Below are 13,252 nucleotides of genomic sequence, written 5' to 3'. Positions count from 1 at the left end.
GGCCGTGGGCCTCGCGGGTCGCAGCGGTGGGGAGGAGAGAGAGGAGGCGCGGGCGACACATGGCGGCGGCGGATTGGCTGGAGGGTGTAGGCGGACATGTCCGGTGGCGGGGAGGATTTGTCCGGCGGCGGGGAGGAAGTAGGCTATGGTTTGGACACAAATTTCGGAGGGGGAGATGTATTTATAGGTAGAGGGAGCTAGGAGACTCCAAATGAGGAGCGGTTTTCGCCCACACGATCGTGATCGAACGGCGGAGAGCATGGAGGGGTTTTTGATGGGTTAGTGGGCTGATTTGGAGGGGTGCTGGGCTGCAAAGTGAAAGGGGGTTTCGGGCTACGCGGTTAACTGTTGGGGCATCAAACGACCTCCAAATGGAACGAAATTTGACGGGCGGTCTACTGGTGATATACCAAGGCCACTCGGCAATCCTCGGTCCATTCCGAGATTGTTTTTCTCCTGCTCACGAAACAAGGTCTGAGACGGGCGATGGGCGCGTGCGAGTGTGTCCGTGCTCAGAACGGACAATGGAGGGAACCGGCGGAACCCGAACGGATGCAAATTTCGAAAAACATGTGGATGAAATGCAGATGATGACATGGCAAAATGCAACACGCAAGCAAATGATATGGCAACAATGACGAATAACTAGAAGACACCTGGCGCATCAAATCCGGGGCATTACACCCGTGTAGGTATTGAAAGTGCAACTCACTCCAATGGATAGCTCTGAATGATCTACATCAACATTGAGCATCCACATCTTCAACATCTACATGAAGTCATCACCGACAAAACCCAAGGTTAGTTCATCCCTCTGTAGGGGGATCTCACCTCTAGGGGGAGCTTTACTCAAAGAATTGAGCTAAAGTAATTCTAAGGGTGTGAACACAACAATGCTTTATGTAAAAGTGGTAACCCCACTTGTGCTTAAACGATGAGTATGACCTATGACCAAATGTTCTCATTTGACTCCTAAGTCAATATACACATATATAGATGACCTAGTCATCGCCAATTGTTTGAGCTAGAATTGGTTGTGCGTGCTTTGCCACATATTTCATTTGTCATTTTATTATGTGAGCATGTTGGTTGTATATTTTACTCACTTGAGGACATCCATTTCTTGCTTTGATTGTTTGGCTTTTTCTCTTTTGCCAAATGGATGTACAAGAATGCCTAAGAACCTTCTCTAGCTATCTATGCTTTTCTCGTCTCAAACTCTCTTCATGCTACATCACAAAGTTTGATCAAGTCAGATTCGAACCACTCTGTGTGAGGAGCACTCGGAGTCCTCGATTCGTCATAGACTTAAACTTCCAAAACCTCTTTGTGCATTACGGTCTGACTGAGAAATCCATTTCGGTCATACCGAGATCACTAAGTTGATCTAGGTTTTCAATCTCGGTGCAACCGATTAGAACCTTTCGGTCACATCGAGTTGTAGTAACTGCTCACGGTTTTGCATCTCGGTGCCATCGAGTTGTTCCACTCGGTCACACCGACAGGGTCAGGTTATATATACTGACGGGTCAAATTTTGGAAATTTTTCCAAAACCTTTCGCCCGCGCGTGACCTGCTCTGCCACTTCGGGTCTTCGGAGCATCTTCTCGCCGCCAGCGACCTCCCGCCGCTGGTCTCCGCCGCCGTCAACGGCAATCTTGATGAGGACATCACTACCATTGTTACACCCACAGCCCCTACTATTACATATACTGGACCAATTACTAGAGCTCGCGCACGCCAATTAAATTACCAGGTACTTTCGTTTCTTGGTAATGATTCTAATGTTCATGAGAATATGATGCTGCCTAAATTGGATACATTTGTTTTGCTTACAAATGAAGGGCCTAGCTTGGAGAAGGATGAACATTAGAGCAAGAACACGCATGGAGTTGATAGCATGCACAAGGGGGTCGAGAACGGAGTTACTAGTGATGATTTCAGGACTTTGAAGCCACAATAAGGAGTGCATGAAGCCTTGGACGAAATATACAAGATGCCACTTCATAAATTTCGTCTAGAGGCTATTCTAGGTGCTGCGTCACCTTATTATTGGGCCAGGCCCATGTATTTTCGAAATATTTAAGTATAGGTTGTTTTTAGAGTCCGTATGTGTGGGGAAACAAGAGTTAGGGTTGGTTTCGGACCCCTCTTCCAAGGGACACGAAATCCCCCCCCCCTCTTCCTCCATATATACAGTCATTAGGGCGTCGTTTAGACTTTGGGTTTTGTTTAGATTAAAAGTTCGCAATAGCTGCAACTTCGCGTACTTCGTTTGTGTTCAACGACCAGACAAAGGCGTCACAGAACCCCACCTTGATCAATAAAGCTTTCATCTTATATTCGCAATATCCAGATTGCAATCTCAGTTTCTTGCTTGTTCTTCGTTTGCTCGCAGGAAACAGACCTTCGTGGTCAGGTTGATCATGCTCCGGCGTGGTTAATAACCTCTCGGAGTTGGTTTAGCGATTGCTAAGGCGCGACGTCCTCGCACGTTCGTAGTCGGATCGTCAAAGTCGACTTCCACCAAAGCGATATCCATCATCTCATCGAAAGATGGGACACCTTTGCCTTTATCAAGTGGTATCAGATTTCTAGGTTGCTCGGTGAAATTTTATAGTTTTCGTAGTTTAGATTGAGTCTTTTCTTCATACCTATAGTCCACGAAAAAGCCAAAAAAAAATTTAGGGTTAGTTCATCTTATCCGAATCAATCTGAGCCTTTGCATAATCTTTTATGTATTTACTTTGTTGAATTTGCGGTTGCATTGTCGTGTCAAGTTGCTGGTCCTAGCGTCTAGTACTTTAGAGTTTCGAGTTCTGTTCACAAGTTGTCACGCCGCCGCCGCACCATCGTCATCACCGCTGCCATATACCACCATCATCATCACTGCTGCCATATACCACCATCGTCATCACCGCTGCCATATACCACCATCATCATCGCTGTTACTATATACCACATATCCCCGCCATCACGCTAATCCGAGTCCACCTCCATCAAAGATTCGCCACCAGTCCGGGTTCCATCGCCCTGCAAATATCCGCCACCAGTCCGAGTTTCCACCAGATTCATCTCCGCCACCAGTCCTAGTCCGAGTCCAGTAATTGTTGCTTTGTTCTCGATTTCCAGATCACGCGATACTCCGAGTCGTGACAGCGTAGGACTCCCCAACTTCCGAACCATCCGCAGAAGAAAAATAGTTCCAGTTTCAAAAAAAAAACTAAGTCTGGAAAATTCTGGCTAGGCTGTTTTTAGACCATTTGTAGACTTTTTCGAAAAAAAATTGTTGCCGAGCAAAAAAAAAGAGGAAAAAAAGTGCAAAAAAAAGGAAAAAAAAGAGAGAGAAAATTCAGAGTGTGCTCCTCCCTTGTTTACGCGCCGCGCCTTGATTTTGTTGGTGTTCTAGGCTCGCGTCTCTAGCACAGTCTAGCCTAGGACCAGCACTGTACCATCGTTGAGCGTTTATTCAACTTTGCATCTCTGAATTGATTATTGCTGACCCTTTTTGCTACCATATTATAAGCCTTCCCAGCTCCACATACATCTACGTCGTGCGTTTGACTCTCCCTGGTAATCGCTCTATCCAAGCTTTGAGAGTTTTGACTACAACGGTTGCCGATCACCGCCTGCTGCTAGGTAAGAACTGGTAAGAATTTGAGATTTTCTTGACGGATTTGTGACACCCACCACCACCTCTTGTTAGTACTCTGTAGGATCATATTCTTGTGTGTTTCTATTGCTGCTAACCATGCCAGGATCACAAGCCGACGAGACTGACTGGGAGAACATGACGAATAAGGATTTGCATGATAAATTTCAGCAAATGATGAGTGGACAGGTGCACGATGTGCTAAATAGATTTGAAGAGGCCATGGAGAAGATAGATTGCATGGAGAAGCCGTTCGAAACAAAGCTCGATAACAAGTTTAATGAATTGCTCGCGTGTCTTCCACCACCACCACCCTCTGCACCTAACGCACCTTTGCAACAACAACAACAACGACTACCTCCACGTCGCGAAACAGACCTCCGCCGAGCGAGCCGTGTCCCTCTTGCGTTTGGCCAAACTGTTGGTGCTGCTGTTGATACTTCGGTGGCTCCTGCTGCTGATGCGGAGGAGGATGATTATGTGGGAGATTACGAGGATGAGGTTGATCAAAATCAGAACTACGTGCAACCACCTGCACCACAACCACCAGGTCGTCCACATGCAAATAGTCACAATGGTAGGGCTATCCCTCGGGTACGAGATCATGACCATCTTCCTAAACTGAAATTGAATATTCCACCATTTGAGGGTAGATATGTTCCTGATATATATCTTACTTGGGAGTTAGAAACTGAACAACGATTTACATGTTTACAATATCCCGAGGAGAGACGGGTTGCCGCTGCTGTTTGTGCTTTCACTAGTTTTGCATGTGTATGGTGGTCTGAACATTGTAGATTATATCCTATTCCAACTACTTGGGCTGCTTTGAAAACTGCTATGCGTACTCATTGGGTTCCACCATATTATCAACATGAATTGCTTCAAAAATTGCAGCGCTTAAGACAAGGGAAACATTCTGTAGAAGAATATTATCAGGAATTATAAACTAGCATGATTAGATGTGGTATTGTTGAGGAGAATGAAGCTATGCTTGCACGTTTTCTGGGTGGATTAAATAGAGAGATTCAGACCATTCTAGACTATAAGGAGTATACAAATATCACTCGTTTATTCCACCTTGCTTGTAAAGCTGAACGTGAAGTGCAGGATCGACAAGCATTGGCGCGAACTAACTTTTCTGCAGGCCGACCTTCATCATGGACACCGCGTGCATCTTCTACTTCAACTGCACCAGCACCTCCATCAGGTGCCACCTCTAGCCGTGATACAAGAAAACAGGCACAACCACCATTATCTGCCAAGAGCGCACCTTCCGGGCCTGCACAGAGTTCTTCTTCCATGGCATCAATAGGGCACACAAGTGATATTATTTGTCGTCGTTGTAAGGGAAGAGGTCATTATGCGAGAGAATGCAAATCTCAGCGTGTGATGATTGCTATCGAGGATGGTGGGTATGAGTCCGCTAGTGACTATGATGAGGAGACTTTGGCTCTTATTAAACGTGAAGAACATGGTGGAGATGATTCTGATCATGAGACACAATACATGGCTCCTGAAGACGCTGACAGGTATGAATGTTTAGTTGCTCAACGTGTTTTGAGTGTGCAGGTCACACAAGCTGAGAAAAATCAGAGGCACAATTTGTTCCATACCAAGGGAGTTGTGAAGGAACATTCTGTGCGCGTCATCATAGACGGAGGGAGATGGAACAACTTGGCTAGCATGGAGATGGTGGAGAAGCTTTCTCTCACCACAAGACCACATCCACAGCCTTACTACATCCAATGGTTCAACAACAGTGGCAAGGTTAAGGTAACACGTACTGTTCGTGTGCATTTTAGTATCTCTACATATGCTGATTATGTTGATTGTGATGTGGTACCTATGCAAGCATGTTCCTTACTACTTGGTAGACCATGGCAATTTGATAAAAATTCTGTACACCATGGTAGAAACAGTCAGTATACTATTGTTCATAAGGATAAAAATATTACTTTGCTTCCTATGACTCCTGATTCTATTTTGAAAGATGATATTAATAGAGCTAATAAAGCAAAACAGGAGAAGAATAAGAGTGAAAATCAGATTGTGGCACAAGAATTTGAGCAACAAATGAAGCCTAATAATAAACCATCTAGTGTTGCTTCTGAAATTAAATTGAAAAGTGCATGTTTATTTGCCACCAAATCTGATATTGATGAGCTAGATTTCAGCAAATCTGTTTGCTATGCTTTTGTGTGCAAAGAAGCATTATTTTCATTCGAGGACGTGCCTTCCTATTTGCCTCCTGCTGTCACTAACATTTTGCAGGAGTTCGCTGACGTCTTTCCACAAGATGTGCCACCGGGATTACCTCCTATTCGAGGGATTGAGCATCAGATTGACTTAATTCCCGGTGCTTCACTGCCAAACCGTGCGCCATACCGTACCAATCCAGAGGAGACGAAGGAGATTATGCGTCAAGTACAAGAGCTTCTCGACAAAGGTTATATACATGAATCCCTTAGTCTTTGTGCTGTTCCTATTATTCTAGTGCCGAAAAAGGATGGTACATCACGTATGTGTGTTGATTGTAGAGGCATTAATAATATTACTATTCGTTATCGTCATCCTATTCCTAGGCTAGATGATATGCTTGATGAATTGAGTGGCTCTACAATATTCTTCAAAGTTGATTTGCGTAGTGGATACCATCAAATTCGTATGAAATTGGGAGATGAATGGAAAACAACATTTAAAACTAAGTTTGGTTTATATGAGTGGTTAGTCGTGCCTTTTGGGTTAACTAATGCGCCTAGTACTTTCATGAGACTAATGAACAAAGTTTTACGTGCTTTCATTGGACGATTTGTGGTAGTCTATTTTGATGATATACTGATTTATAGCAAATCTTTGGAAGAACATTTGGAACATTTATGTGTTGTTTTTGTTGCTCTACGTGATGCACGTTTGTTTGGTAACGTTGGGAAGTGCACCTTTTGCACCGACCGAGTATCTTTTCTTGGCTATGTTGTTACTCCACAGGGAATTGAAGTTGATAAAGCCAAGATTGAAGCTATTGAGAGTTGGCCCTAGCCCAAAACGGTCACACAAGTGAGGAGTTTTCTTGGCCTCGCTGGTTTCTATAGGCGTTTTGTGAGAGATTTCAGCACCATTGCTGCACCTCTCAATGAGCTTACAAAGAAGGATGTGCCTTTTGTTTGGGGTACCGCACAGGAAGAAGCCTTCACGGTATTGAAAGATAAGTTGACACATGCTCCTTTACTCCAACTTCCTGATTTTAATAAGACTTTTGAGCTTGAATGTGATGCTAGTGGAATTGGATTAGGAGGTGTGTTATTACAAGATGGCAAACCTGTTGCATACTTTTCTGGAAAATTGAGTGGGCCTAGTATGAACTATTCTACTTATGATAAAGAATTATGTGCTCTTGTTCGGACTTTAGAGACATGGCAACATTATTTATGGCCCAAAGAGTTTGTTATACATTCTGATCATGAATCTTTGAAACATATTAAAAGTCAAGCTAAACTGAATCGTAGACATGCTAAATGGGTGGAATTCATTGAGACTTTCCCTTATGTCATTAAACACAAGAAGGGTAAAGAAAATGTTATTGTTGATGCTTTGTCTCGTCGCTATACTATGCTTTCACAACTTGACTTCAAAATATTTGGTTTGGAGACCATCAAAGATCAATATGTGCATGATGCTGATTTTAAAGATGTAATGCAGAATTGTAAAGAAGGAAGAACATGGAACAAGTTCGTTATTAATGATGACTTTGTGTTCCTTGCTAACAAGCTATGCATTCCTGCTAGCTCTGTTCGTCTTTTGTTGTTGCAGGAGGCGCATGGAGGAGGATTAATGGGACACTTTGGCGTGAAGAAGACGGAGGACGTACTTGCTACACATTTCTTTTGGCCAAAGATGAGACGGGATGTTGAGCGTTTTGTTGCTCGGTGCACTACATGTCAAGAAGCTAAGTCACGACTCAATCCTCATGGTTTATATATGCCTTTGCCTGTACCCAGTGTTCCTTGGGAGGATATATCTATGGACTTTGTTTTAGGTTTACCTCAAACAAAGAAGCGGAGGGATAGAATATTTGTTGTCGTGGATAGATTTTCAAAAATGGCACACTTTATACCATGTCATAAAAGCGATGATGCTGTTAATGTTGCTAATTTGTTCTTTCGGGAAATTATTCGCTTGCATGGTGTGCCAAATACTATTGTTTCAGATCGTGATACTAAATTCCTTAGCCACTTTTGGAGATGTTTATGGGCTAAGTTGGGGACTAAACTGCTTTTTAGTACTACTTGTCACCCCCAAACTGATGGACAAACTGAAGTAGTCAATAGAACATTGTCTACTATGCTTAGGGCTGTTCTGAAGAATAATAAGAAAATGTGGGAAGAATGCTTGTCTCATATTGAATTTGCTTATAATCGTTCATTGCATTCTACTACTAAGATGTGCCCTTTTGAAATTGTGTATGGTTTCCTACCTCGTGCACCTATTGATTTGTTGCCTCTTCCATCTTCGGAGAAGGTTAATTTTGATGCTAAAGAACATGCTGAATTGATTTTAAAAATGCATGAGTTAACTAAGGAAAACATTGAGCGTATGAATGCTAAATATAAACTTGCTGGAGATAAGGGTAGAAAACATGTTGTGTTTGCACCTGGAGATCTTGTTTGGTTACATTTGCGTAAGGATAGATTTCCTAATTTGCGCAAATCAAAGCTAATGCCACGTGCTGATGGTCCTTTTAGGTGTGAGAGAAAATAAATGACAATGCATATAAACTTGAGCTACCTGCAGATTTTGGTGTTAGTCCCACTTTTAACATTGCAGATTTGAAGCCTTATTTGGGTGAGGAAGATGAACTTCCGTCGAGGACGACTTTATTTCAAGAAGGGGAGGATGATGAGGACATCAATACCATTGTTACACCCACAGCCCCTACTATTACATATACTAGACCAATTACTAGAGCTTGTGCATGCCAATTAAATTACCAGGTACTTTCATTTCTTGGTAATGATTCTAATGTTCATGAGAATATGATGCTGCCTAAATTGGATACATTTGTTTTGCTTACAAATGAAGGGCCTAGCTTGGAGAAGGATGAACATTTTATTAAGAACACGCATGGAGTTGATAGCATGCGCAAGGGGATCGAGAACGGAGTGACAAGTGATGATTTCAGGACTTTGAAGCCACCATAAGGAGTGCATGAAGCCTTGGACGAAATATACAAGATGCCACTTCATAAATTTCATCTAGAGGCTATTCTAGGTGCTGCGTCACCTTATTATTTGGCCAGGCCCATGTATTTTCGAAATACTTGAGTATAGGCTGTTTTTAGAGTCCGTATGTGTGGGGAAACAAGAGTTAGGGTTGGTTTCGGACCCCTCCTCCAAGGGCCACGAAATTCCCCCCTCTTCCTCCATATATACAGTCATTAGGGCGTCGTTTAGACTTTGAGTTTTGTTTAGATTAAAAGTTCGCCATAGCTGCAATTTCGCGTACTTCGTTTGTGTTCAACGACCAGACAAAGGCGTCACAGAACCCCATCTTGATCAATAAAGCTTTCATCTCATATTGGCAATATGCAGATTGCAATCTCAGTTTCTTGCTTGTTCTTCTGCTCGCAGGAAACAGACCTTCGTGGTCAGGTTGATCGTGCTCCGGCATGGTTAATAACCTCTTGGAGTTGGTTTAGCGATTGCTAAGGCGCGACGTCCTCGCACGTTCGTAGTCGGATCGTCAAATTCGACTTCCACCAAAGCGATATCCATCATCTCATCGAAAGATGGGACACCTTTGCCTTTATCAAATCTGCCCCGCCGTTGCCGCCGTAGCAAGTTCGCCTCTGAACTAGGGTACGAACTTGATCTTTGTGCTATTCATTAACTCCGATTCTTAGCACATTGCTTTGCCATGATTCTTGCCAAGTATGAAATCACTCTATCCACTGAAAATATCCCGTAGATTAGATTAGATTTGGAAATTTAGGGTTAGGTCTCCGCCGAACTCATCTCGGACCGACCGAGTTGTAGAAATCGGTCTCACCGATTTGGCTTAGGCCATTGCACATGCGTTTTTGGTCTGACCGAAAATTGCAAATCGGTCTGACTGAGTTTGATTTTCTGTGAAACCCTAGCAGTCTCGGTGCCACCAAACTGTGACTCGCTCTGACCGAGTTCACTAGTTTAGGTTCCAAAAGCTGCTTCAGTATCACCGAGTTTACAAATTGGTAGATCCGAAATGCTTTCTGTGGAGAACTAAAACTAAGTTTTTAAGTCATCTATTTTGCAAAAACTCTGCACTTTGTGATGCTCATCTACTCTACCTCATCTACATCTATTCACAGGGTCTGCTGTCAGTCAGTTTGCTTGAAAATGTCTGATCAAAGTGATAGTTAGAACAAGTCAGAAGAACAGGTTCAGATAAGCGATGGCACTAGTCCCTCCAGCAGCTCTGATGAGGGCAGCAGGAGCACACCTAGCAACTTGCCAAAGGCAGCCACCAGGACAAGGAAGAAGAGAACATCTGATTCAGAGGATGAAGACTATGTTGCTGTTGAGGATGAGGCCACTTCAAAGAAAAAGGTGCTGAAATAGGAGTATGGCACAGCTGCTGCAACAAAGCCTGGAATGAAAACAAAGGCTCCAGCAAGAAGAGTTCCAATGTCATAAGCCAGAGCCTCAACTGCTGATGCTTCTAAGTCAACAATGGAGTTCACTCTTGAACCCAAAGAAGGAGGTGAAGGCAAGAAGAGGAAAGAAAGGGTCAAGAAGACCATTGCCAGAGTTTTTGGGAATCCCTCAATGATGAGAGATGATGATGAAGAGGATGTTGCTCCAACATCCAAAGCTCAGAAGCTGATGGGAGATGCTATAAAGTCAGGGGCTGCTCCATCAAAGCCCAAGTCTGCTCCCAAAGCTCCATCTTAGAAGTCTACTCCAAAGAGAAGCACTAGAAACATTCCAGCTGCAGAAAAGAACAAGGCCCCAGTGCTTGAGACTGCTGATGAAGAAGATGATGAAGCCAAAGTGCTAAGAAAACTAAAGCCAAAGATCACTGAGCATAATGATGCACATCCTGTTGCAGAGGACATGAGGATCAGGAAGGATGCATGACTGAGATTGTGGAGACAATCTGATCCATATGTTGTCAAGAGAAGAACTGTTGTTCACTACAGGTTTCATACTAAGGAACAACAAGACTTTTATGAGACAATCCTGCTTGACAAGAAGCCCATAGCGTGTGACATGAGATGGGTGGACTGAGAGTACATCAAGAAGAATGAAGAGCACTTCCTAGGTGTATATGACAGCTTCAAGGCATGTGGAGTTCATACATTTGTTGCCCAGAAGCTTACCAAGTGGAATGATGAGCTGATCATGCAATTCTATTCAACTGCTCATTTCTATCTAGATGGCAAAATTGTCTGGATGTGAGAAGGTACAAGGTACCAATCCTCTGTGGAAGAATGGGCTCAGTTGATCAATGCCCCAGAAGAAAATGAGGATGTCTTGGATGTCTATGCCAAGAAGAAGAAGGATCACAACTCAATGGCCAGCATGTATAGAGAGATCCCAGATGATGCTTTGGAGACTCATAAGTTTGGACCTATCCACTTCTTGTTGTCTAGTTTTCCTACCATAAACTGGATCCTAAGGCACACTTTGCTACCCAAGTCAGGTGATCACAAGATGATCAGAGGACACTCCATCAACTTGCTACATATTTTTGATGTTCCTCAAAAGTTCAAGGTGATGAGTCTGATTGTGGAAACAATCAAGAGGACTGCAGCTGATCAGAAGAGATCTTGTGGGTATGCTCCATAGATTCAGATGCTCATCAACTCCAAGATGGGCACATGCACATATTTGTTGGACAAGGAGCACTTACCCCTCAAGCCAGACTGTTGTTATGAATGAAGAAGATCATCATCTGTGCAAGCACATGAGAAGAGAGAGAAGGCAAGGGCAGAGAAAGCTGCAAAGATGCCAACAGCTGAAGAAGCATCTCAGGTATTCTTGAAGAGCAAGCAAGATCGGTTTGGATATCTGATTGCCTCCACCTTGAGGATTGAGAAGGGCTTGGCCACCCTGACTCAAAACCAGGAGAGCTTGGAGAGGATCATTGAGCAGAAATTCTATGATCTTGATGTCAAGGTAACTGAGATCCAGTCAGTAGTTGAGCAACTTCACGAGCAAGTGGAGGAGAAGAAGGGCAAGTCTACTACAGATGCTTTCACTAGAGTGCCCAAGAGTCAGAGATCTGCTGCGGTGCATGTTCCAGACACAAGAGCTACTTCATCTGCACCAGCAGCCACAACTTCAGTACTACCAGCTCCAGCAGCCACTCCACCAGCTCCAACCACATCTACAAACGCTTTCGTCCTTGGAGTCATCTCTACACCACCTCATGAAGACCAAGGCTGAGAGTCATTTAGCACTATGCATGTTTTGAACTTTTTGGTAACTTGTTGCCAAAGGGGGAGAAAATGTATAGATCATAGGCTTCGAGAGAGAGTGTTTTTTTCTCTCTTTTTTTGGTTGAACTTCTTGTTTGTGTGCTTGTGAGGTACTTGTTTACTTGTTCGATCATTTGTTTGATCGTATGCTACCCTTAATGCTTGTTGGATGATATTATCTCTTATATCCTTAGATGATCATTCACTTGCTTGGTGATGAGTGCATGCTTTTAACTTCTAGCATTTTGAGCGCTCCACCAAGATGTATGTGACATGAAAGAGTAACCCATGATCCTAACACATTGTGCATTTCCAGTCCGAAGCAAATGCATTTGCAGTCCGAAGCAAATTTTAAATAATGCACAAATTTAGGAGGAGCTCTTGCTTATCATGTACTTCTCAAAGCGACGATGTTTTTCAATCTTATTATCATTTGCCGAAGCTTTGATCTATATGTTGTCATTAATTACCAAAAAGGGGGAGATTGAAAGTGCAACTATCCCTGGGTGGTTTTGGTAATTCCTAAAAACATATAGCTCATTGAGCTAATGCTATTTCAAGATAAATATTTCAGGAAAGCTCAACGTTTTGCATGGCATGGATGAGAAACGTGGACCCCTCAAAATACTAAGGACAAAAGGATTGGCTCAAGCTCAAAGTACAAGACTCTACATCTTTCATTTTAGTGATCCAAGATCACATTGAGTCCATAGGAAAAGCCAATACTATTAAGAGGGGATGAGGTATTGCTTAATGAGTTTTTGCTCAAAATGCTTAGTGATATGCTCCAAAAATCCTCGACTACTTTCTCACATCCACATATGTCCCAAACTAAAAGTCAAACTCGGCCTCACGAAAACATTCTATCCGGCTCCACTGAGTTCAGTTGACATAGCCATTGCTAGATACCCTAGTCTTTTCGGTCTCAACGATAGGGATCTCGGTCTCACTGAGATGGGATTGTAATCTCCCTGTTTCCCTTCATAATGTTTCGGTCCAACCGAGATGAGCGATCAGTCCCACCGAGATTGCAACGCAAACTCTCTGTTTCCTTTTCATAACATTTCGGTCCAACCGAGATGAGCGAATCGGTCCCACCGAGTTTGCCTGACCAACTCTCTGGTTAGCTTATTATCAAAATC

The sequence above is a fragment of the Triticum dicoccoides genome, chromosome 6B, assembly GCF_002162155.2.
Source record: "Triticum dicoccoides isolate Atlit2015 ecotype Zavitan chromosome 6B, WEW_v2.0, whole genome shotgun sequence".
Taxonomy (NCBI): Eukaryota; Viridiplantae; Streptophyta; class Magnoliopsida; order Poales; family Poaceae; genus Triticum; species Triticum dicoccoides.
Note: the sequence above shows the minus strand (reverse complement) of the source record.